The 23,659-nt window shown below is 43.9% G+C and overlaps 1 long non-coding RNA gene across 1 annotated transcript; it reads left to right on the top strand.

Moving 5' to 3' along the window:
* The first annotated feature begins 1,324 nt into the window (after positions 1 to 1,324).
* Positions 1,325 to 10,299, top strand: LOC130253774 (uncharacterized). The gene is made up of 3 exons (XR_008840611.1): positions 1,325 to 1,395; positions 2,256 to 3,293; positions 9,927 to 10,299. It is a non-coding gene; the product is annotated as an uncharacterized LOC130253774 (long non-coding RNA).
* Positions 10,300 to 23,659: the final 13,360 nt, after the last annotated feature.

Below are 23,659 nucleotides of genomic sequence, written 5' to 3' on the forward strand. Positions count from 1 at the left end.
CAGTTTTGGACTAGCAATGTGAAATGATCTCTAGCAAGTCCCAGTGTAATGGTCCAGCAAAGAAGAACATGACAGGGGAGCCTCCCCAGCATCCCTGCTCCTAAGCATCCTACAAACAATTTGCAAAACCCTAGAGTAAACGAGTGAATGGGGGATAGAAAGAATCAGATTTTCCATTTTGCAAAAATTCAGCTATTCTGAATATTTTTCCATACCAAAAATGGAACAAGAGCAAACATCTTGGGACTAATTTAATGTTTTTAAAAAAATTGAAATCAAAAAACTCTCATTTTCAGCTGACTGTAGTATCTGTATCCCTGACCTCTGTCTTTATACACAGGAGTAATTCACAAGGTTGCAGAAAAGTCACTGAACGGACCAGAGCCAGCCCCCACCTCCCAGTCCTACTCTGCAAACGCTGGACTCATTCAGTTATTTCCCCTTGCCTGGAATAAAGTTTTACAGAAATCAATAGAAAAAGATGTTTCGAGACATTTCTCTCCTTTTGTGGAAAAAAAAAAAAAAAAAAAAAAAAAGGGGGGGGGGGCACTGTCCAGTGAAAAGCAGCTCCGATTTCAACAACCCTTCCACCCCGCTTTCCCACAGCCCCGAAAACTTGGCAGCCGGGGTCGGGACTCCCGAGCAGATCGCTCTGGACACGCAGGGCGCTGCCGCCCCGCGGAGCGGCGGGTCCGGCCTGCGCCGCTCCCCGGGAGGGGGCGACACGCCGCTGCCGGTGTCCCCGCGGGGCCCGCCGCTGCCGGGGAAGCCGCCGCTCGCTCGGCCGCCCGCCTTTGTCTCGCTCCGGCCGGCTGCCGCCCGGCGGGGCGGCACGGCCCTCCCGCCGCCAGAAAAAGCGAAACCAAGGGCGCCATCCCCGCCCTCCGCCCCGGGCAGCGCATCCCCCGCGCCGCTCGGCTGCGGAGAGGCCCCGCGGGCCGCGCGCACCCCCGGCGCGGCGGCCGTGAGGGCAGCGGCCGCGGGCGGCTCCCGGCGCCGCCGCTCGGCCCCCCCGCCCGGCCGCGCTCGCGTCCTCACCGGTGTCCATGGGTGCCCCGCGGCCGGCGGGAGGTGAAGTGTGCCAGTGACACTCGCCCGTAGTATGGATGCGGTTTCAATCTGCACATGCTCGCTCCCGACAGCCAGCCTGCCCCGCCACCTTCCCTTAACTCTTTCCGCACTGCCTCGCACTGCCTCCCCCGCCCCGCGGCGCCGGCCCCGCGTCCTGCCGCCGGCCTGCCGCTGCTTCCCCGGCCCGCGGGCAGGGGGGCCGGCCCGGCCAGCCCTCCCGGGGCCACCGCGGGGCACGGAGCCTGAAGGCGGCGGGGAGCCCAGGGCAGGGACCTGCCTCTCCCGAGAGCCGGACCCTGCCGGTGCGGGCCCGTGTGTGCTCAGGTGAGAGCCTGCCCTACCCAAACCCCTGGAGTGTTGGCTCCGGCCGGGAACACGATGTGGCACAGTGCGCCTTGGCTGCTGAGCCTGCAGTACGGGTTCTTCATATTTACTCTTCCAAAGAAACCCGTAACAAAAACATATAAACACACACACACCCCATCAGCTGAGGGATGCAACCCCCATGCGCCTGTTGTTGGATCTGGACGCTGACAGGACATCCCTGCAGTGCAGGAAATCAAACACAGCTATCAAAGGAAGTATTTGTCTGCAGCTTCAGTTATCAAAATAGGGAAATATAATCTCTGAAAAATGTAGTTTTCCACCCAAAAGGATCTCTCCAGATTCAGAAAACTGCCGGAGGAAGAATAGTAAAAAAAAAAAATTTGAAGCATAGACAGTAAAAATAAATTAAAATCCATTCTCTGGCCATGTTAACTCTTTGGCAGCACAAGAACACAGGAAAAAAAAAATGCCATGAGAAATCAGGAAAGTGCAGTCCTGAATCAGGGCTTACAAGCAAACAAATGCCCCCTCCGTACCTCTGGCTTCCTTCTGAAATAATGGAGGTAACAGCAGCTCCCTGCAGTTAGGTGTAGCTGACTGGTGCCTCTGAAATGCTTTATAGTCTTCAGACAAAAGTGGGCAAGGTTTTTAGTTCTGTCCCTTTCCAGAGAGAGACATTAGCATATTCTGGGATAAAATAGTAACCTGAAGTGACACAAACGTGGAAACGGCAATTGATCTTGAGCCCAGAGACCTGTCTTTAACCAGCACTCTGCTTTTCCTAATGGGTTACTGACTTAGGGCTCTTGTCTGATCTTCCCCAGCCTCTGATGCAGTACACATTTTCTTTCTCAAAGGCACAAGGATTCCTGTTTTCTCCTGCCTTCTGTAGTACCAGAAATGATGAGCTAATGCTTTTAGCAAAATAAGGATGCTTTTATGACCTCTGTTTAATGACTCAGCATTCCTGGTTTTAATGATAAGTAGTCCCAATAATAATGAGGCAACATCGGATCTGTGCAGGTCCCGAAGCAGTTATAATGAAGGATTCTCAAGATGTCTGGCAGCAGTGACTCTGTTAAAGGCAGGTGTTCTCTGGAGAGGCTGCTCGTTCAGCGCCAGCCCTGCAGGGCCAGCAGACGCTGCACACACCAAAGGCGCCGTGCACAGACAGCTCTGCCTAAACCCGGAGTGCCCGGGGAGCTCTGTGTACAAACCTCTGTCGCTGCTCCGAGGATGCCACAATGCAGCAAACCAGCCTGTCACCGAGTCACCTGATTGCACAATCTCACTGAGAGAGCTGGAGATGCAGAAAGATGGAACGTTTTAAAGGGGAAATGGAGAATAATGCATAGCTAGCCGTCCCTCAGCAACCGAGCTGTGCAAGCTAGGGCAGCGCTGCGTGTGCTGGTGACCTCAAGCTGAATGAAGAAGCCCACAATTGCTTTGTATAAATTTCAACAGAGCTGAGAAGTAAAAGGGTAAAATAGCTAAGGCAATCTTTGATGTTCTAAGAAGCACCTTTAAAATACCGTATCCAATTAGGCAGTTGGAGAAGACAGCAGCCTGAAGCAGTGCTTATGCATTTATTGTGAAACAGGATTCTTTAGAAAGCACTGAGGACCATGCTAGAGATATAGTCAAGAAAACGTGAGAGAGATCATTGCCCAGTATGAGACAGCATGAATGTTTCACAGCATGAGAGAAGAGAATGCCTTAGAAGGAGCAGAGGAAAGGTCAAAGAGAAAGGAAGAAGAGAGCTGAGAGATACTCACCTACGAGAAGGAGAAATCAACAGCCAAAGTTGGATCGGAAAAAATGAGAAGCACGTGTAGGGAATACATAAATCTGTATTCTCCTGTCTAGTCACATCATGCAGAGAGAGGAAGGAGGAGGTAAGGATAAAGGAGAGGGCTCCCAGAATGAGAAGGAAGGAGGAGGCAATGAAGCAGGGTGAGGGGAATAAAGACACTGTACTGTGATGAGGGGACAGGAGGGAGGAATGAGCAAGCACCTGATGGTGGTGCTGTACACCTGAGAGCTTGTTCAGCTTTCCAGCTGCATTAGCTGGTCTAGAGAGAAAAAGACAAGACAATTTCTAGAACTGCCCTTTTGTTAGGCATTCACAATGAAGCTTGAGCTCTCCAAGGCCTGGTGCTGGGAGCAAGCACCATTCTCTGCAGAGCATCCAGCCTTGTGCGCAGGAAGCTGGGTCCAAGGTGAAAAGAGTTTGTGGTGACATGAGGGTTCTCTAGTCTCTCTGCAGCCACTTGTAAACAGGCACAGGGAATGCAGCTGATCTTACTAATTGTCTCACAATCCCTTCATTGCCTTTTTTCTGAAATAGCAAAGATCATATATAATACCTGACCCAATATGTGTTCCCAAAACCAGTTCAGATGTTTCTGCACCAACCTGTCTGGTTCTGGAAGGGTTTCCTCATTTGGGTCCAGCATAACACCTGGCTGTATGGAAACATCTTGGAAAGAGGCATAATCATATTTGTTTGCTGCTATACTCCTGTATCTGGATGTGGTAAGGAGTGCAGTGCAACAATACCCAAGCTGCTTCCTCACTCATCCATTCTGTGACAGACAGAGCTTGATCCCTCACTGTAATTTGTGTTTTATTTGTGGTGCATTGTTACACTGAAAGAAAAGGAAAAAAAAAAAAAAGAATTATTTATGTCTTCAGGAACACTTTAATGTGGTCATTACACTGGTATCTGAGTACATCACAAATATCACTGCCACTGTAGTCTTTCCTAGTGAGATAAGATCTTGTTTTGCAGACTGGGCTTTGATATTCAGACATGTTTCAGTTAAAAAGAATCCTAAATTTGAGATTCATAGCATCTCTCTTTCCCCAGAGAATTTAGTTTTATATGGCTCCTTGTATTTAAATTCCAGTTTAATCCAGTGGATGCTCATCCCTACTGTAAATCCAGTCCTGGTGTTGAAAAAGAGAACTGGAAATTAGTCTTACTGGTTTAGTCCAAGTGGGTTTTCTGACATTGCTTAGGAACTAAAGAGGAATGGGATCCATATTTTCCGGGCTTATTAAGTCATCCTTAGCCTAATTTCTTGATTAATTTTCTACATGCTAATGGTGTCTGCAGCAAATGAAATTAAAATCTCACCTTATAACACTCCTAATTCTTTACACAGCCCAGCCAGTGCTTTGAAGGAAACACCTATCCTGAAAAATTTCATCACAATTGTATAAAACCTATCAAGATGGAGTCAGCATTTTTCCCTCCCTGGGGATGTTTGGCTTTTTCTCTCCTTTTTGCCTGAGAAGGTCCCACAATTGGGAATTTCATCTCCCTGTATGTATAGAATAAAGAATAAATGCTCTGTGTTCATTTAATAATCCCCCATGGATGTACATCTAAAACATGGGCTTTTCTGACTGAGGAACAAAGAGTAACAAAGAGTAACCTTTAGGCTTGAAAGGAAATTAAAGAAGGAACTAATTTTTTTTTTTCCTGAAAGGGCCCCAGCCACTGTGGTGATAAATGTTATTCAAATAACACTGAAGCAGGAAGTGGATTTTGAAGAATACCATGAGTTATGTACCATCTCAGATCAGCTTGCATAACTCTTCGTGCAATACCATGGAAATTGCATTCTTTGTCTCTTTTTCCTTATGGTGCAGGTAGAAAAAATACAAGCCATGGATTTACTGAGATTTTTTGAAGAAAACATAAAGGAAATTTTCAAACATGGTTCCTCCAAGCTGGAGGAGACTCCCTAGAGTGATGGCTTCTCTGTTTCTTTTCCTTATGTCAGCACTTGGGTATTTCTATGGCTCAGACACTAGCCCCATATTCATCACTCCTGAGAAAGTACTTGATTTACAAAGGGATAGAGGCAGAAGTTGAGTCCATGAAGTTTCTTAACTTATCTGTGCAAAAAAATTGAAGCCACTTAAACATTTTTTCTTCTAATGGTGCCTGCGCCAATCTCTGTAGTAAGGTGCAGTCCTTGGGATCATCACCAAAACATTGAAGGCTAGACAGCAATCCCTAAGGAAGCCAGAGATGGTTTTGAAAGCTCCAGGCTTTCTTTCTGGGACTGCTGAAATAATTTCCTTACTCAGAACATTTTCTTTCCTTTAGATGTAGATCATAATAGTAAAGTTTACATTAGTATCACCTTTTCTTTCTTTCAAAGCATTTTTCTGTAATAGATGCTTGCCATACCTTTTGTCTTGGTAAGAGCTTGGCTCTGAAACTAAACTGCAAATAGGAAATTTTTACTCCTAAGAGATGTGAAGTGCCATGCAGCAAAGCATTTCCCTGTTTAGGAAGGCTCTCTCCATGGGTGTTTCTATTCAAGGTATCCATGGGAAAGGATGTTAGTAACACATTATTTGGTAGAGACTGTCAAAGTTTGTGAGTTTCCTCTGGGATGTTCAGGGATCACCTCTTGGAACTGACAGAAAAATTTCTCAGCAGAGAACTAGTGTCCTCCACTACCTTCTGCCACCTTTGCCTTCATGTGGATTAGATGCCAGACAGGTCCTTTGGAACAGAGCAGCCTGACAAGATTTACCTGAGGTGTGATTGATGTCTGACTAAGTTAGCCTGTATTTTCTTGAATTTCTAATGACAATAAGTAAAAAGAATCCTTCATGGTTTCTATTCTAGATTCAAGGGCAGAAGCAAAGCAAATATCATATACATGGAAATTACAGAACCTGAATGGTTTGGTAGTAGCCCTGTTTTCTCTTAATTTGCCAGGTTCAGCAAAATGCTAACATAGTTTTGGGAAGAGGCAAACCACTTTACAAACCTGCACGTGTCCAGTCCAACTTGATCCAATAATCTGTTTTGGGGAGATGTGTTTCCCATTAAAAATGGCAGGAGACTGCAAGTTTGGGTTGTATTCACAGATGTGCTTCAGGCCTTCCCAATGCCCTCAAATTCACCTCTCTGCTTTTCTCTTTTCCCAGCTGTCAAAGAGGGAACACATTTCCTTTGCTAGAAGGCTTTCAGACAAGTCAATGGAAAACAGGATAAATGAAGAGGTGTTACATTTGAAGAGTTTCTAGAATGGCAAACAACCTGATGCTAGCACTTCACTGATAGGTCTTGTAACTGAGCTAGCTAAGGAACTGAGACAGAGAAGAGAGATCACACATGATTTACCTAAAATGCTTTTGAATGTCAGTGCCAGAGATGAGATAATTATAATAAATAATTCTTTTTCATAAAGTGTCTCTGTTACATATTATACTGCAAAATGTAACTGAGACACTAAATATTTTTGAACAGTAGTTTTTATTTATATGATGCGACATGTGCAAAGTGCTCTGATCAACAGTAAAATGACAAGTGTCTGCTCCAAGTCACTTACAATACATTTCTCAAACATCAGTCAAGTAGTGATAATGAACCAGAGATTAGAGGGGAATGGATAAGGGGAAGTGATGGAAAAAACAAGGGTTACAATATAAAAACAAAGATAAATGAAGATAATTGAGAGAAATTACATAATAGGAATGAAACTGAAAAAGTGTTCTTCTGGGATTTGAAATTATGTGGAGAGTGGATGTGTCAAAGGAATACATAAGATGATTCAGAGATAAAAGTCATGATTTGGCTCTCTACTTTCATATTTCAAAAATCCACAATGAGCTGCCCAAGAACATTCCAGAGGCCAGGAGCTTTTTGAATAACAAAAACATCTGAGATGAGGCCAGGTTACTTACTTATCATAGGTGCATGTCACAGCCAAGGACTTTTCTATACAGAGGAACAAAGAAAGAGAAAGGAAGTCAAATTGTATTTCCTTTGTATTATGTTAATCCACCTGAAAAAGGGACCATATACTGGAATATCTGAAGAGAGAAAATCAGTAATGGACTTTTACAGTCCTCCAGTTTCCATCATCAGTTATCTTGGCAACCTAAATTCATCTTGTCATCATTAAATTGTAGCACTTAAAGGTCCAAACAGAGAGAAAGTTGCATGCTTATCTGCTGCTATTTGACATAATTATAGTATTAAATAAATATATATCTCTTCTACAATGTAATGGATCTCAGGGATTACTGTCACCTAGAATGACCTCTTAACTATTATAGACCGTTAATTTTCATGGATATATTCCAGTATTAAAAGCTACAACTCATTCTTGACAATTTGCAGTTGGCTGTAGGCCAATAAAAAATGTCTAATTTTGATGAAGACATAAGGAGATGAAGAATTCACTGCTTTAGCTTGTTCTAGTGGTTAATCATTTTCTGTGTCTCATTCTTCACTTGAATTTGTCTGGCTTAATAGTTTCTCCACTCAGTCCTCAGTATAACTTAGTCTGCTCAGAGCCCTTTCCTGCTAGTTTTTTATGCCTCAAACAGTACCAATTCATTAATCAAGCCATAAATCAAGTCATCTTCTTTTCAGTAAGTCAGACAGGTTGAGCACTACAAGGTTTCTACAATAAGGCATTTTCTTTAGATCCTGAATAATTACCAAGCTCCCCTCGCACCTTCCCCAGCTTTTCAGCAGCCTTTGAAAATAAATATCCTGCATATGATTAGTCTAATGAGTGACACAAAGGGAAGAGCAGCAACCTGGTACTGGTACTCACTATTCCCATGTTTATGCATTCAAGGATTGATTTCATCCTTTTTGCCACAGTATCTCACTGGAGTGAAACTGCTCCATACTCTGATGATCCTGATCCTTTTCAGAGTGCTGTTTTTTCCAGGGTAGAGTTTCTGATTAGACATATCCTAATCTCCTATCTGGTTCCTACATGCATAATTTTGCATTTGGCTGTAGTAAAAGGCTTTTTGCTTGAACATGAAGGTGATCCTTCCTGCTCAATATAAATGCTTTCCCCTCGTTGTTACCATTCCACCAGGCTTCCCAATACGTGCATATTTTGTCAGCAGTGAGTTTCTATTTACTTCTAGGGCAACGATGGAAACACTGAATAGCAGCAAATCTAAAATTCATCCTACTACTTCCATGGCTGTTGCAAAGCACAGGTGACATGGCTTTATTTTTGACTATGTCCAGCACACAAACTTGGCTGGAGTGTTTTCCCTGTGCTTCAACCATCCTGTGTCCTGTGCATTTCTCAAAGAATGAGAATCATCCAGTGTTGCTCCTGGTCCTGATTCAGTGACAAAGCAATTTAAGAAATAATATCCAGCAGGATTCATAACCCATACATGTATTCAGTCTTGTCCAGTCAGGACTTTCTGTTGGTTACCATGTTATATCTTCATAGAACACAGAAGGTTCTATGGGCTAAGGGCTAGAAAGAACTCTGAGAGCCTCTCTAGTCATTTTTGCTCATGGCAGATGTGGTTATTATTCCTGCCTATTTTTTTTTATTAATTTACTTTTTAATCAAGATTATTATGATGCTGGAAAGTACATCTCTTGATTTTCTTACTCTTTGTCAAAGAATTCTCTATCAGTTAATATTTTTTCCACGAACTACTGTTAGCCTTGCTAGTGCACATCTACTGTGATTATTGACTTTGCCATTTTTTAAAAAATATTGCTATAGAATAGACACTCCTTTAGTATTGTGCTACTTCCTTGCTGTTAGAGGATTTATGAACTGCAGTATCAGCAGTCTAGAGATCAGTTAAATAAGCTCTATTAGTGTGTCCATGTAAGCCATCCAGACCTGCTGATTTTAAAATATTTACCTCCAGTACATACTTTACATTCCTCCTAGTTACTAACAGCGTGGAAAATTTTTCATCAGCTCATGTGATACAAGTGCATCATCTTTCTTCTTTTCAAATGCAGAACAGAGATATGTCTGGAATATTTGCCTTTTCTGCAACTTTATCATTTCTTCATCTGCATTGAGCAGCAGCGTGTACCCTTGTTAAGACTTCTGTTGTTCTTAATATACTCTTAACTCATTTTATTGTCTCAGGGCCTGCCAGTCAATGATTTTCCTCTGTTGACTTTTCATTTTGTCTATTTTTATATTATGCAACTTCCAATTGATATTGATCACAAAATATTTCCCATTTTATCTATTTGCTTTGTAGGCTTTTTATTTTTACTATGCCTTCACTTCATACATTGATCCAGGATGGCATTTTAAATAATATTGTTCTCTATTATGCTTACAAAATTGGGACTTTTTTAAAATCCAATGACTCTTACACAGCTTTCAGTTATCTGCCGTATTTTTCTGTCTGAGTTTCTCTTTGTCAGCTTTTAATGTGTTTTGCCCTATTCTGTAGTCTGATTTGTGGTCTCTGAGAGACTTTTCTACAATGGTATCTTTTGTTTTGTTATTATTTAGTGCATTAAGTCATTATGCATTAAAACACCTGCGGGTCTGAGTTATAATTCCAAATAATTCCAGTAATAATTCCAAAATACTGGTAAGTTGTACCTAAGAGAGAGCATACCCTCTTTTTGCACTCTCCTTCTCATACTTGCTACTGTTACCTTACTTTACTCTCATACTTTAACTGTTACCTTATTTTTATATGTCACTTTCAGAATGCATTACATAGGAATATTCTTCCCATTCAACCAGATAGCCTCAGGCCTAAAGAAGTTTGAAGTTCATCACACAGGACTGAAGAATATCCAGAAGCCTGGACAAGAAGCCACCTAATCTCATCGTGTATTTCAGCTGCCATATACATGCATATGATAAAGAACATATTAAAGTGATGCACAGGGAGGTTACTGCACTATTTAAAAAGTAGCTCTTTCCTTCCTCTGTTTTCAGATCTTGCCGCTGTCCTGGTAGCAGTCTCACGGTAAACACACGAGCCCAACAAATGTCAGCAGGTCAGGTAGGGTGGGAGCTAAATGGTCCCAAATCTTTTTTGATGACTAAGAAGAGCCAGATGAAAAAGACTGTCTCTCTACAGATATGTTAAATAAATAACTACTTCATTAAATATTCATCTATATATTACACAGCAAAGCTTCCCATCAATAGGTATTGCCCCAGCATAGATTGCATAGGGATGGCCATAATGTTGTCTAAAGAATAAATCTTCATTTTAGAAAGTTATTAAAAAGATTTTTTCATAAAGAATTTAATGACATTAAGTAAATATACAATACTGTAGAATGTTTACTTCATGATATGTCCAAAAGAAATCAGATTTTCTGTCATGTTGTAACTTACAATTATTTACAAATATTTTACATTGATTATGAATGCCTGCTTAACAATATTCAGTCAAGAGATCTGCAGAATTTTCTGTTCCCGAAGAGACCAGAAATTATGTTCCAGATATCAAATAATCCCAGTCATCCTGCAAAACTCTCAGTTATAATTAGTAAAACTGATGCTGGTCATTAGAAATTGACCTCAGAAATATAAGCACAGAACCAGATCAAGTGTGCTGCATGTGAGCAAAGGTCCTGCTGCACCTTTGAGGTCAGCTGTAAAAGTCATCTGCACAATTAGTTGTGATTCTTTATGGACTGAACCAGGTCTGAACAGTACGGCTGCAATTTGCTGCTTATTCAGTTGTGAGAACTGGACACTACTGCATGATGATGCACTCCATCCTAAGCAGGCTATCCTCACTGATGATAGACAAAGCCAGATGAGTAGTTCTGGCTCATTTCTTCACTCCTGGGTAGCTGAAGTCAGGCAAAATAATCCCAGACTGATGGTCAAAGTAGGTACATCCTGTTTCATAGCATCCTGACAAACTACATGAGACAGATCCTAAACTGGTCAAATAAGAGTCAGAAGGAAGCCCAAATTAGGCTGTGATTTATAAGTAAATCTCACTTTTGTAGTTTGACCTCTATCACACCTATGCCACTAAATGCTTTCAAAAGTTTTTTCATAGTTGTCTTTGCAAGTGGAAGCTAAATGACCTCTTTTATATCCTTCCAAAGTTAAAATACAAGTTAATAGAAGGGGAATTTGAGAGTAAAAATGTCAGAACTGAATTTCACTTATTCAGGAAAAAAAATTTCATAGTTGCTTTTTGGTTCAAAGTCATTTTAAATTTTGTTGCAACATTGGGCATGCTATTAAGGAGAAATATTCTATTATACTTTAACACAGCCAAAGATGATATCAGTTTATAAAATCCATTTGGAGTCAGCTACATTTTCAGTAGGCTTTTTTCTTAAGGGATGTCTCTCCTAATACAAGCAATTAAGGGTTCTTTATTAGCCCATCTCAGAGCTCATCTCATCACCATCAATTGATGCTCTTCTCAAGTCCCCTAATGTGACTAGAGGACAAAGAAATAGTACATCTTCCCCAAATTAGAATTTTCTCTAGCATAATCCCATGCATGAGCCAAAACTACTAAGTGTATTGCACTGACTATAAAACATTTATGGGCTCATAATTCTGTGAACATTTAGCTAACATCACTTATTTGCTAACATCAGTGCACCATGAGTAAAACTTGGATAAACTAGGAAATCACAAACCCCACGTCCATAGTCAGACTGTGATGTTCCTTGCTTTTCCCTTACACTTCAACAGGTCTCTACAACCTTACCCCAATTTTTACAGTTTCTGTATTCTTATTGTCATTGTTCCATGATCAGGATAAGAAAAAAAGACCAAAGCTCATTACCAGGTGGGCATCTCAACAGTCAAATTAACACTTTGTGGCAGAGGAACTTCACTAGACTTCTGCTGATTATCTTTTTTAGGGCTTTTTTGGCATAGCAGAACACTGGAATTTTCTGGAATTCCCAAGAGGCTGTGTTTAGAGTTAATCTTAGAAACATCTAAAACTGATGTGCACACAACCAGGGAAAAGATGCAGGTAGACAAGTCAATATCCAAGCTGCCCCCACCTGCTGACAGCAGGCCTGTAACCCTAGCTGACAACCCCAAGGTGCAGTAGGCGCTGCTGGGTTTCCTGTCCCTTTGTCCTGACCCATGAATATCAAACACTGTGATCTCAAACTCCTTTCTTTCCAAGAGAGTAAGAAATGGCGCTGTTGTGTTCCCTGAGGCTGGCAGATAGTTGTATAAAAATTAGAGCAACTGGATACACCTTGGCTTGTGCACAAGCAAATCAGGCATTCCCAGGGAACACTATAACCGTTAACCCTATTGCTCACTGTTTGTGTTCATCTCCTCCCACCTGCTGGATGATAGGAGAGAAAATTATCTGCAGAAATTTTTTTAAGTGTCTAAGCAGTTCTGTGTGATTCTTGTCCATGCTGATATCTAGGTATCCAAAGATAGTAATTTTTTAAAACATGTGTTACCAGCTTGAGTTACAAATGCAAATTCTGTCACTGACAGGAGCTAATACAGATTTCTCCATGACACTTAATAATTTCCAACAATCTTATCTGGCAGCAACCTTTACCAACTAGCCCTTATTCAAACTCCTTAGCTGGCTAAGCACATGGTCTTTTAGCTGTCATCTGAGGAAAACATAATGATTCTGCAGTGCTCTCAGCATCCCTATGGAGGAGGAGGTCAAGGGATGTACTAGTGGATGTATACTTCATAGGGGCACCCATTGATTTTGAAAAACAAAAATATGCTGGAATTACCTCAACAAATTTCAGTCCCTGAGTCCAAGGCTTTAGGGGCACTAGGATCTGAAAAATGACGTTTGCTGGATATTATATTACAGGACCAAGCCAAATCCAATTTACAGTGACTCAGACTTGCAGTCTTAGGTTTATCTCAAAGCTTTTTTAGGAAAGGGTTTTTCCAAGGTTGCTTTATCCTTACCTGCAGTTGTTGGAGTGTGTCATATGACAGTGGAGGTTTTCCTTTAAAATAAGCACCAAAGCCATTTCAAGAACAGTTCTTTTTTTCACTTCAAAAGATAAAAAGAATTTCTTTAAAGAATGTGAACACATGGGTTGTACAACTCCACAATGTACAGAAAATTACAGAATTCTATATAACCACAAAATATTAGAATTCAAAGAAATAGACCTATTTAAGGTCATCATACAGTCTTCATTATTGTGAATAATGTTGTCATTGAGAGTAAGTTTGTGAGATGAAAATTAGGTCAAAGTTTCAAGGATAGTAAGTGAAACAGATTGTAACAAGCTTTCTTGAAAGGCTGAAAAAGAAAATAACTTTGCTTTGTCGTTCTATGATCCTGAGACTGCTCCAGGAAAGAGACTTGAATCCAGGGACTACACTATAAGGTGAGGAAAGTATTTGTAATAGCATAAAAAAGGACCAGGTGTAAACCCACATGTTTGAATTATCATCATTAGTCAATGGCATTTATGCTGGGCAGAGCTGCGTGTGTCATCTGGTAGTTAAGTACATGAATTTTGATGCTTTGTACAAGTGATTCTCCAGGCTTTGTTTGGTTTAATTTCCTGAGTGCCACTTTTACTCATATGGAGTGGCTCAGGTTTAACACACAGGGCTACTTTCCACCTGGGAAAAAAAAAATTCCACAGAAATAGTCTTGAACTGCATTGGGCTTGATATGAAACGCTCCCCTCCTCTTTAGCTCCAGAATAGAAGAAGCTTGGTATTGTTAAACGGCAGCTAATTAGGATGGGATTTCATGTTGCTAAGAGCTAAGTCTTTGGTATGCAACAGAGCCAAACAGCAAGGGCAAAGTGTAACTATTTAAGGCTGAAGTTTGCTATTTAAAGGAAAGTGTTCATTCTTGCCCAAATGTTTGTTGCAGTCAGGAAAATGTTTCTGTTCTAATGAGAAGATGACGGGCTGTCACGATCCTATCCAGTCAGTCCAGATCAAATGTGCTCAGGATATAAACCAAGAGATTATTTTTTCCAACTTGCCAGCATCAAAAGCACCATCTGTGATCAATTTTGTGATAATGGTGTAAGCAGCTACTGGAAATTCAGGACACTTCCCAGAGATTTTGGTCCCTAGGAGAACCAAATATGAGCTTTCGGGAGTGACACGGATGCTGCTATCCAAAACGTGCTGTCTCTTCCATAGAGGTGGTAAAATGTGGCTCAGTCACAAATCCGCGTGAGCATAACCTCTTGCAAGCAGGGGTATGTTGCCTGAACCTGAACAGGAAAATTGGTGGAAGATGTCCTGAATCCTCTCTTCTTTTGCATCTACATTGCTACAATTCACAGAATACTTTTTATGGCAGCAGGCTTATCTTAAACATAAATCTAAGCCCAGATAGAACACTGTGGACACTGATTTCAGACAAGACTGTAGACACCTGGAGTCAGTACCCTGCATTTCTGTATGGCCACACACTGCTTTGCAGAGGGAATGTAAAGCTAGCAGTTCAGGCTCTGAAGCTCTCCTAGATTTAAAAGTAAAAGCACCCTTGCCAACCTAATGGTGGTATCCCTTTGGCTCATTAGAAGAATGACATTGTAATTTTGATCCAGCACAAAAATATTTTGTTTAAATTCTTAATTTATAAAAGGTTTAATATATGGCTTTAAATTTCTGTGATGTCTTTGGAGAAGCTAAATGATCTTTGGGCAAATGTAAATGGTAATGACTCATGTCAATTTGCTCTTATGAGAAAAAAATCAAGGCTGAAAGGAGGCAAGTGGTTTCTACAGAAACATCAGGCTTGAATTTTGACCTGTTTTAAGAGTTGGAGTGGATCCAACTTTAACGAATATTAGGGGAAAAAAAGTCTTAAGGGCTTTGTGGATTTAGACCAAAGAGAAAATAGTCAATTGAACTAATAGCTGAACTGAACATAGCTAATGTATGCAATCATTGACTTACAAACACTTTTTCCTATTCCCCTACACAATCCCATGTTTATCTGACAAAACAATCCAATGCTTATGTGCTTTTTAAGAATAATTACCCCAGTGCTTGCTGAGTCAGGATTATATGTTTAGTATGTGCATCCAGTGTCTCAGAGACATGGTTTGGGTAAGTCTTAGCACCCCTCCAACAGAAGCCCTTAACAAGTTATGGCCGTTCATGCTCCCTTTCTCCACAGAGGAAATGGTCCCTAGAAATGGCCTGGGTGTTCGCCTGATCCAAGGTTTCTGCTTATTCTAGATGAAGAAAGATCTCTATCAGTTTAATTAGAGGTTGTGTTTATGTCTGTGAGAGGGCGATGCCTGACTTTCCCTGTGAGGCAGAAAGCAGCCAAAAGCGCCGCCCACTCTCAGGACTCTTGAGTTTCGGGGGCGATGCCTGACTTTCCCGCTGGGACGTTTGTTTCCCTGGCGAGGCAGAAAGCAGCCAAAAGCGCCGCCTACTCTCGGGACTCTGAGTTTCGGGGGTCCCCTGGGTAGCCCAAAGCCTAGAGTCAGAGTGGCCATGCCCCCGCCGCGCCGCCTGCCGCCACTTGGCGGCGCTGGAGCACAGCGGGACAGCGCGGGATAGAGCGGGACAGCGCGGGACAGCGCGGGATAGAGCGGGATAGAGCGGGATAGAGCGGGACAGCGCGGGAGAGCGCGGGATAGAGCGGGACAGCGCGGGATAGAGCGGGACAGCGCGGGACAGCGCGGGACAGCGCGGGATAGAGCGGGACAGCGCGGGATAGAGCGGGACAGCGCGGGACAGCGCGGGATAGAGCGGGACAGCGCGGGACAGAGCGGCCGGGACAGAGCGGGACAGCGCGGGATAGAGCGGGACAGAGCGGGACAGAGCGGGACAGAGCGGGACAGCGCGGGACAGAGCGGCCGGGACAGAGCGGGACAGCGCGGGATAGAGCGGGACAGCGCGGGACAGCGCGGGACAGAGCGGGACAGCGCGGGACAGAGCGGCCGGGACAGCGCGGGACAGCGCGGGATAGAGCGGGACAGCGCGGGACAGAGCGGCCGGGACAGAGCGGGACAGCGCGGGATAGAGCGGGATAGAGCGGGACAGAGCGGGACAGCGCGGGACAGAGCGGCCGGGACAGAGCGGGACAGCGCGGGATAGAGCGGGACAGCGCGGGACAGAGCGGGACAGCGCGGGACAGAGCGGCCGGGACAGCGCGGGACAGCGCGGGATAGAGCGGGACAGCGCGGGACAGAGCGGCCGGGACAGAGCGGGACAGCGCGGGATAGAGCGGGATAGAGCGGGACAGTGCGGGACGGAGAGGGACAGCGCGGGACGGAGCGGGACAGAGCGCCCGGGACAGGGCGGGATAGAGAGGGACAGAGCGCCCGGGACAGCGCGGGATAGAGCGGGATAGAGCGGGACAGTGCGGGACGGAGAGGGACAGCGCGGGACGGAGCGGGACAGAGCGGCCAGGACAGAGCGGGATAGAGCGGAACAGAGCTGGACGGAGCGGAACAGAGCGGCCGGGACAGCGCGGGATAGAGCAGGACAGAGCGCCCGGGACAGCGCGGCCCGGAGCGCTCCTACGGGCCGCAGGGAGCCTGCGGGCACAATGCGCACCTTACCGCACAGAAATGCCAACACGGACAGGGAACAATGGCAGTATGTTTTATAACGGCTACAAATGGACAGACGTTTCTGACAAAAAGTAAACCCCAAAAGGGAAAAGTTGAATTGGACGCCCCCACCCGCCAGTCCCCAGTTTAGATACACAGTGCAAGCCCTCGTATGTGGGACAGGGGTGGAGTAACCATGCCTGCCTCGGGAGGCACCTTCTGTGCAGCCAGGAAGATGAGCCAAGGTCTTTGGTTCAGAGGGGGCCCAAGGTGCCCATTAACCCTCCTGGTGGCTCTCTGGATTAACTTCCTGCACTTCTTGTTCTCTTCCTCCTTCTGGTCCAGAAAAAAGAAATCCCCAGAGTTTCATTCATCTGCTGTGAATGAAACTGACGCTGTGACACGAAAGGCAAATCCCCCTCCTTCTCCTGCCCCGTGACTGGAGTTTCTGGAATGGCTGGAGAACTCATACTTCACAGCCAACTGAGCATTTGCAGGCAGAGTTCTGACCTCCTACTCTGTGCAATTAACACTAATTAAACAAATAAGTAAAAATTACTCATGACATCCTTTGCAGAAAGGCCTAACTCAGTTCTGTGTTGTAGCTGCTGGAGCTGTTTTAATTGGCTCTGTCTAGTGCTGCATCCTGGCATGGGCTTCTGAAGGAGCAAGGAGACACATGACACCTCTATACCAGGACTGAAGCTGCAGTGCTGACCCAGAGCAGGGGAGGCAACCATGGACAGAGGGAGAGGCTGGGCAGTGACCTTGGCTTCAGAAGCTCTGCTGTGGACCCACAGGACTCTGGGCAAGGGAGCACAGCGTGAGCAAATGGTTGGGAGTCTCTTACACTGCAGCAGTCAGAGCAATGAAAGCCAAGCACCATCTAAACCTACAGCTAAGGTGCTTTTTCTTTTACAAGGATTCCTGCTTCAGGCAGTGCAGAGTGAAAGACAAGTTCTAGATCAATCTCTGAGCCTCCCAAGGAGAGCTCATCGATAGGAAATTACAAAATGAAAAAAAAAAATTAAATGAAGATAACATTTTCAAAATTGGCACCTTTTCCAGGTCACCCTGTTGCAGGTACCCTGGGGCTGGTTTTCAGAGAAACCCAACCCTTGAATTTCCCAGCACCTTTGAAACCAAGCCAAGAACATTTTGCCCAGAGGTGGAGGCACACAAAATTAGGTTTCCTTTTTAAGATGCATATTGGCTGTGTTTGAAAGCCATATTATTCTTTATAATTTTTATCCCTCCCCTCCAGAATTTTCTGGAATCTTAAGCTGAATCACGAAAGTTATGCAGATCAGAAAACTACCGTTCAACCCATTCACTCCATGTCCTTTCATCCTGGCAGCTGTGCTGTTTGGCAATTTTTACTGCGTGCAAAGGGGCAGGTGGGTATCAAACAGGCACTTCCAAACTGCGTGGGGAAAAGTGTACTCAGTAACACTTGCTGCTTCTGTAATGAAGAAGAGGGCAGGGTCAGATCTTAAAAGAGTGGGTGAAGTCTTGGTGGCATGGTACTGTGGTGGTAAGATTGTGTTTGTTCCTTGCCCATGAATAGTTTTTATCTATGACCAATGATAAAAATTTGAGATTTTGTCCATGTGCTTTCAGACATAGCAGGAGAGAGAACAGAGTGTAGGTTTTCTCCTTAAATTTACAGGTATGTCATACCTGTGTATGTGCTTGCATGCTAGACCATGTCGTAATACATCCTGGGCTCCTCATCAGTGCTTCCCACTAATCCCAAGCAGCCAAAGTACTATCAGACACTGCTTGCTTGGGCTGCCTGCTGACATCACTTGCCAGTGTTGTCCACAAAAACCAATTTGCAATACCATTTGAACTTGCTTATGGCAGCTTGTAACACCTACAGGTGGGAGCTACTTCTTTGAGCTCTTTGGGGGAGCTTTCCTTACTAGCTGAGGAAGGGAGAGAGGCAAGTCCCAGGGCTGACTCTATAACTCAGTCAATAGTATAAAAGTGGAGTTGTTACCCTCTCCCCAGGCACATGCACTATCATGTTCTATTATTTGCCTTCCCAAAGAGATCTGTGCTGGTTTTGTGGATCACCATGGAAACTGCCAGAAACAATCATGCCAGGGAAACTCAACAACCACTGTTCTGAAAGTGTGTTGTCTGGGGATCTCATCTGTGTAGAGATGGAGCTCTCCCCAACACTGCTCACCTGGAGATGACCCCTCCTGAGAGAAGCAGGCAGAGGGATCTCTGCAGGAGCTCTTGACATTTCCACCCTCCATGTGGAAGTGAAATAATTCCTCCCTTTACACAATGCCTTGACAAGTGTGAAAGATCCCAGAGCAAAGATCACAAACATCTGGCAATTGTATGCCTGGCTCTGGTGTGAGACCAGGAACAAAGCCAAAACCTCTCCAGCTAACTCCTCTTGCACTCTCATGGAGGACAGCCTGCATGCTGGTTTCAGCAACAAAAACTCTGCAAGTAGGAGTCATATGGCAGGGAATCGTGTTCTTCTCCACACCCCATCCTGACATCTGGCAGCTGTAGGCATAACTTCAGTGCAATACTGGGAAGGCAGCCAAAACCCTTTCCACAGACTAGCCCCATCTCTTACTAGTGTCGTCTCTCCCCCACTGCCAGCTAGTACAGACCACCCTACTGTTGTGGAAGGGCAGGGATTCTGCATCAGAGGCTGTCTTGTGCAGCGCCCCTGCCTCTGACCAGAGAGCTGTTGCAGGCACCCATTCCAAAGTTCTTAGATCAGTGCCCAAACAGAGGTCAAGCTGGGACCTACTTTGGTCTTTACTAGAAGTACTGAATCTGGAACAGTATTTTCCCCCAGCTCTGCTACGGACAAGGACAACACCTTCTCCTAGCCTACCCAAATTTCTCCAATCCAGCAAATCTTTTCACAAGTCTAGCAATGATCAGACATGGGTTCTCTCCCCATGACCTCTTGTTGTCTGAGTTTTTATGCTGAGAAGCTATTTTCAGTGATGGGTGGGTGCAGAATTGTAATGAACAATAGCAGTAATAGGGGTCGGTGTTCCATGGAGCTCCTCTGGCTACCTGCAGCACACACTATTGCCTTCCTCAGCACTTACCCCTGTTATAGGTAATAATAAAAATGCCCCTCAGACAGATGATGTTTAAGAATGGGACTGAGATGACCAGTGTGTCCATACAGCTGTCACTGCTGCTGCTGCTTGTCAGTGGTAATTTCTGACCAGAAATCTGGTTAACCACTGACCAGTGGTTATTTCTTTTACTTGTCTCAAATTCAAACCAATAATCTATAAATTATTGGTTCCCTACTCCCCGCGTTGTTTAGATCTCTTTCTCTGGTGCAGATTTTTGCACTGTGCTTCCAGACACAGCTCTGTAAATTGGTATTTTCCTGGTATTTCACAGGGTACCTTGGCAAGCAAAATTACCATAGGCTGTTGCCTACTTTGCCTGAGTTTCCCTCCTTCTGGGAGGAAAGACATGTTCCTGCCATTTAAGGAAGGTCTGAGGGGTATGGACTGTCTCTTGCAGATGGAGAGATGGCCCTCTCTCACAGCACTGGGGCTGCTAGAGCAGCAGGTCCAACTCTCCAGGGCTCTTCCTGATTCCTTTCAGCCCCTTGTCGTAGCTCCACCACTCTCTTTGCCTCTCTTCTCCTTGGCAGGAGCAGCCAGGCCTCTCATCCTAAGGTCAGCAAAATTTGGTTTTTTGAGTGCTCTTGAGCCAGCTCTGTCTGCAAACTTGCAGCATCTGGAATGACAGTTTACCTGTAACATGCATCACGTGCAGCACCACTTGCACAGTAGTTACACCTGTAGCCTGTGGACTCAGAAACAGATTCGAAGTGTGCTATGGTATGTGGGAACCTTTGGGGCTGCATATTAGCCAATGCCAGACATAAAAAGACCACACAAAACAAATACACTTGTAAGGGCTGTTTTCCCTCTCCACAGCTTGAAGCCTCCCACATGCCATCCTCCTTTTTTCCCTGCTCTGAAAAGGGAGTTGAACAGGCACACATGAGCATGCTGATAACAATCCCAAACTGACTTCTTAAGATCCAGTTGTCTAATTTATGATCTAGATAAATATATGGGAATACAAGCATTAGAAAATATTAAATACTGTGAGAGATGTTATATCTGTGTATTTTTATAGAGGAGAAAGTTGAGTTTTTTATCACAGGTTACTTCATTGATAGTTAATGACTTCTTGGAAAAAGACATAGTGAAATCTGGTACTTAGAAGCTGAAACTGGAGAAACGCAGAGAGGAAACAAGGCAAGAACTATTAATACTGAGAATAACACTTGAGTTGCCCCTGGAATGAGTCCCTAAGGAAAATGGGAATTCTCCATTGTTTTGCTCCGTGCCAGTCAAGACTGCATATATAAAACATATGTTCTTGCTCATGTTGTGGCTTGAACAGTACACATGATTGTCTGTGTGTGGAGTGTGACAAGATGACCATAACACGATCAAAACCAGCTGACAGAGTACTGGAGGGCAATGGTTTCCTGGCCCTCCCACTGGGTCCTCCCACAAGCAACTGGTTTATGCAGCAAGGTGATCCACAGCTGCCAGTCTCTTATTTTAATGCTGCATGAACTTGTCATCGCTGATTAGAAGTGAAGAAAGGCAGGGAGTTGCAACTCTGTGTAGTGTCTGTCAGCACACTGCAAACCCAGGAGAAAGAGAGTAAGGGAAAAAAAGCCATTTGCAATATTTTTAAGCCTCTAACACAGGTGGAATTTAGAGAACTACAATATGAAGCCTAAGCTGCTTGTGGAGAGCGACAAGTACCTCAAACAGGTGTTTCAAGGTACTGTTTTGTTTTTGTGCAAGTTTTTTCTCACACAGGGTTTTGCCTTCAGTGGGGCTTTGACACAGGAACTTTTGATCTGGCTGGTGTCCTTGCCCCTTTGGTAAGTGTTCAGCGGCACTGTGTCTGGAACACAATGCTCTCTCCCATCTGCAGAACTATGACAACTTTGCTTGCTAAGAGAAAGAGTTCATTCTGCTCTCATCTTCTGACCCCTCGCTCTCATTTATCTCTTTGTCCTTCTATTTAGGTATCTTGGATATGGTGCTCTGAACAAAGCAGTCTGTGCTTGTGTTGTGATAAGGATAGTCTAACAGGATAGTCTAACAGTGCCAAGCTACTTCTCTTGGCTTGGCCGGAGAGTTTGTTTTGTCAATAAGGTATTTGCTGTTTATAGTAAATTTTACTTTTTGCTGAATGATTTGTCTGCAGATTGGAAAGACCTAACATACAGTGATCGAGCAGTCATATTAAAGACAACTGCCAAGGGAAATAATGTGGGAACAATGAGATACTGCTGGTTGTTCTTACAGCCTTCTCCTTCTGAAGTCAAACTATTTTTCTATTTGCATCATTTAATGAAAAAGGTGATTTTTTTTTTAATAATAGTTTTGTTAAATACTGTAAGAGAAGTGACAAAAGATATAAGGAAGCACAGCTTTGAAGAATAATTGCATTAAATACATGGCAGAACATTGTTATGTGAGTGCTGATGTGGTTCTGGGCCTCCAGGGGTTAAAGCAAGGTGTGCACAAGCAATTCTTAGGGAGGTACTTTGTATAAAGTTCAGTGACTGAGGAATGTTCTGGCAGTCAAGCTTCATTGCCTGGGAAAAACGCAAGGCCAGATATTGACATTTCAGTGAGTGATATGATCCGGTTGGCTTTGCTGGTGCAAATGAGAGAACTTGGCCAGTGCTTTTAAGGAAAGAATAAAAGTATCTTATAAAATTCAGATTAAGAAATATTGTGCTTGCGTTCTGTGGTGAAAGGAGCAAGAATAGGATGGGAGTATGAAGGGAATAACTCCTTTCCTCACTTTGTCTTTGGCCAGCCTCTGTTCAGGAGTGGACATGTAAAGCATGAAGCTACATCTTGCCCTCTGAAACACCTATAGGAAGGCACAAATTGTGCTGTTTCTGGTTATTTATTACAATTCCTTGATCACTGGGCATAATGATTAATAAAGACTCACACACAACATGCATACTATAGGCATCTGGTGTCCCTTCTACTGGGAATTGCTGGAGAAATCTCTTTGGGTGGTACTGTCCTAACAGTCAGCTTGGTCTCTCTCTGTGTTCCTGCCTGTCCCTACTCAGCTGTCCAAATGGGAGAGCTCCTCATCAGATGCCTGTTTCTTTTCAGTTCTTTGCCTATCTTCACCTGGCTCTTCAGCCATCCCTGTGTAGTGCTATCCTGCTCTCTGCGTGAACCAGCTCTGTAACTCATGCTTTGTCTCATAGCTAGGAACAGGCAGCTTCATTCAACCAAATTCCCATGGAAATGGAAACAGATGAGAAATCTAAAGCAAAACTATCCTTTAGGGAACTGCAGGGTCCTCAGTGTCTTTGGAAACTGACTACTTATTTGGATAATGAGGTGTAGATTTCAGAGTCTGCCTTTATTCACTCCAGTGTCCAAACCTTGACCTTATGTTTTTAGTTATATTTTTATATTTTAACCACTTAATCACATCAGTCTTGTCAATATTGCATAGTAAGTGATTTGGTACACAATGTTTCTCTGCCGAGACATCAGTGAAAGCACACTATCAATGTAAGGAAAAAGTTTACAGTGAAAGTTTAATAAACAGCAGATCTTGAACCAGTCAATATCTGTATCTGTGAGCCAAATAACAACTCTTAAGATCTTGTTTAATCATGTCTAGGGAATAGTGTTGCTTGTTGTTCTAGCAGATAATTTTGTTCAGTTCTTCTGCGTGGTTCCTTGGTAGATTGTTGAAGGCTGTTTATTTCAGACTGCCCCATTTTGTATGAGTAATCCCAAGAGGTGCCAAAGTACAGTTTCAGAGCATTCATGGATCTCTCATAACCACTCAAGATATCATCATTCTGGTGCAGCCCTTCCCCAACAAGCCAGACTCACTTTCTTGAGATGAGACCAACTTGCATGGCAGTGAAGCGACCCATGTGAAAAGTCCACGGAAAATGGC

Source organism: Oenanthe melanoleuca, chromosome 5, assembly GCF_029582105.1.
Source record: "Oenanthe melanoleuca isolate GR-GAL-2019-014 chromosome 5, OMel1.0, whole genome shotgun sequence".
Taxonomy (NCBI): domain Eukaryota; kingdom Metazoa; phylum Chordata; class Aves; order Passeriformes; family Muscicapidae; genus Oenanthe; species Oenanthe melanoleuca.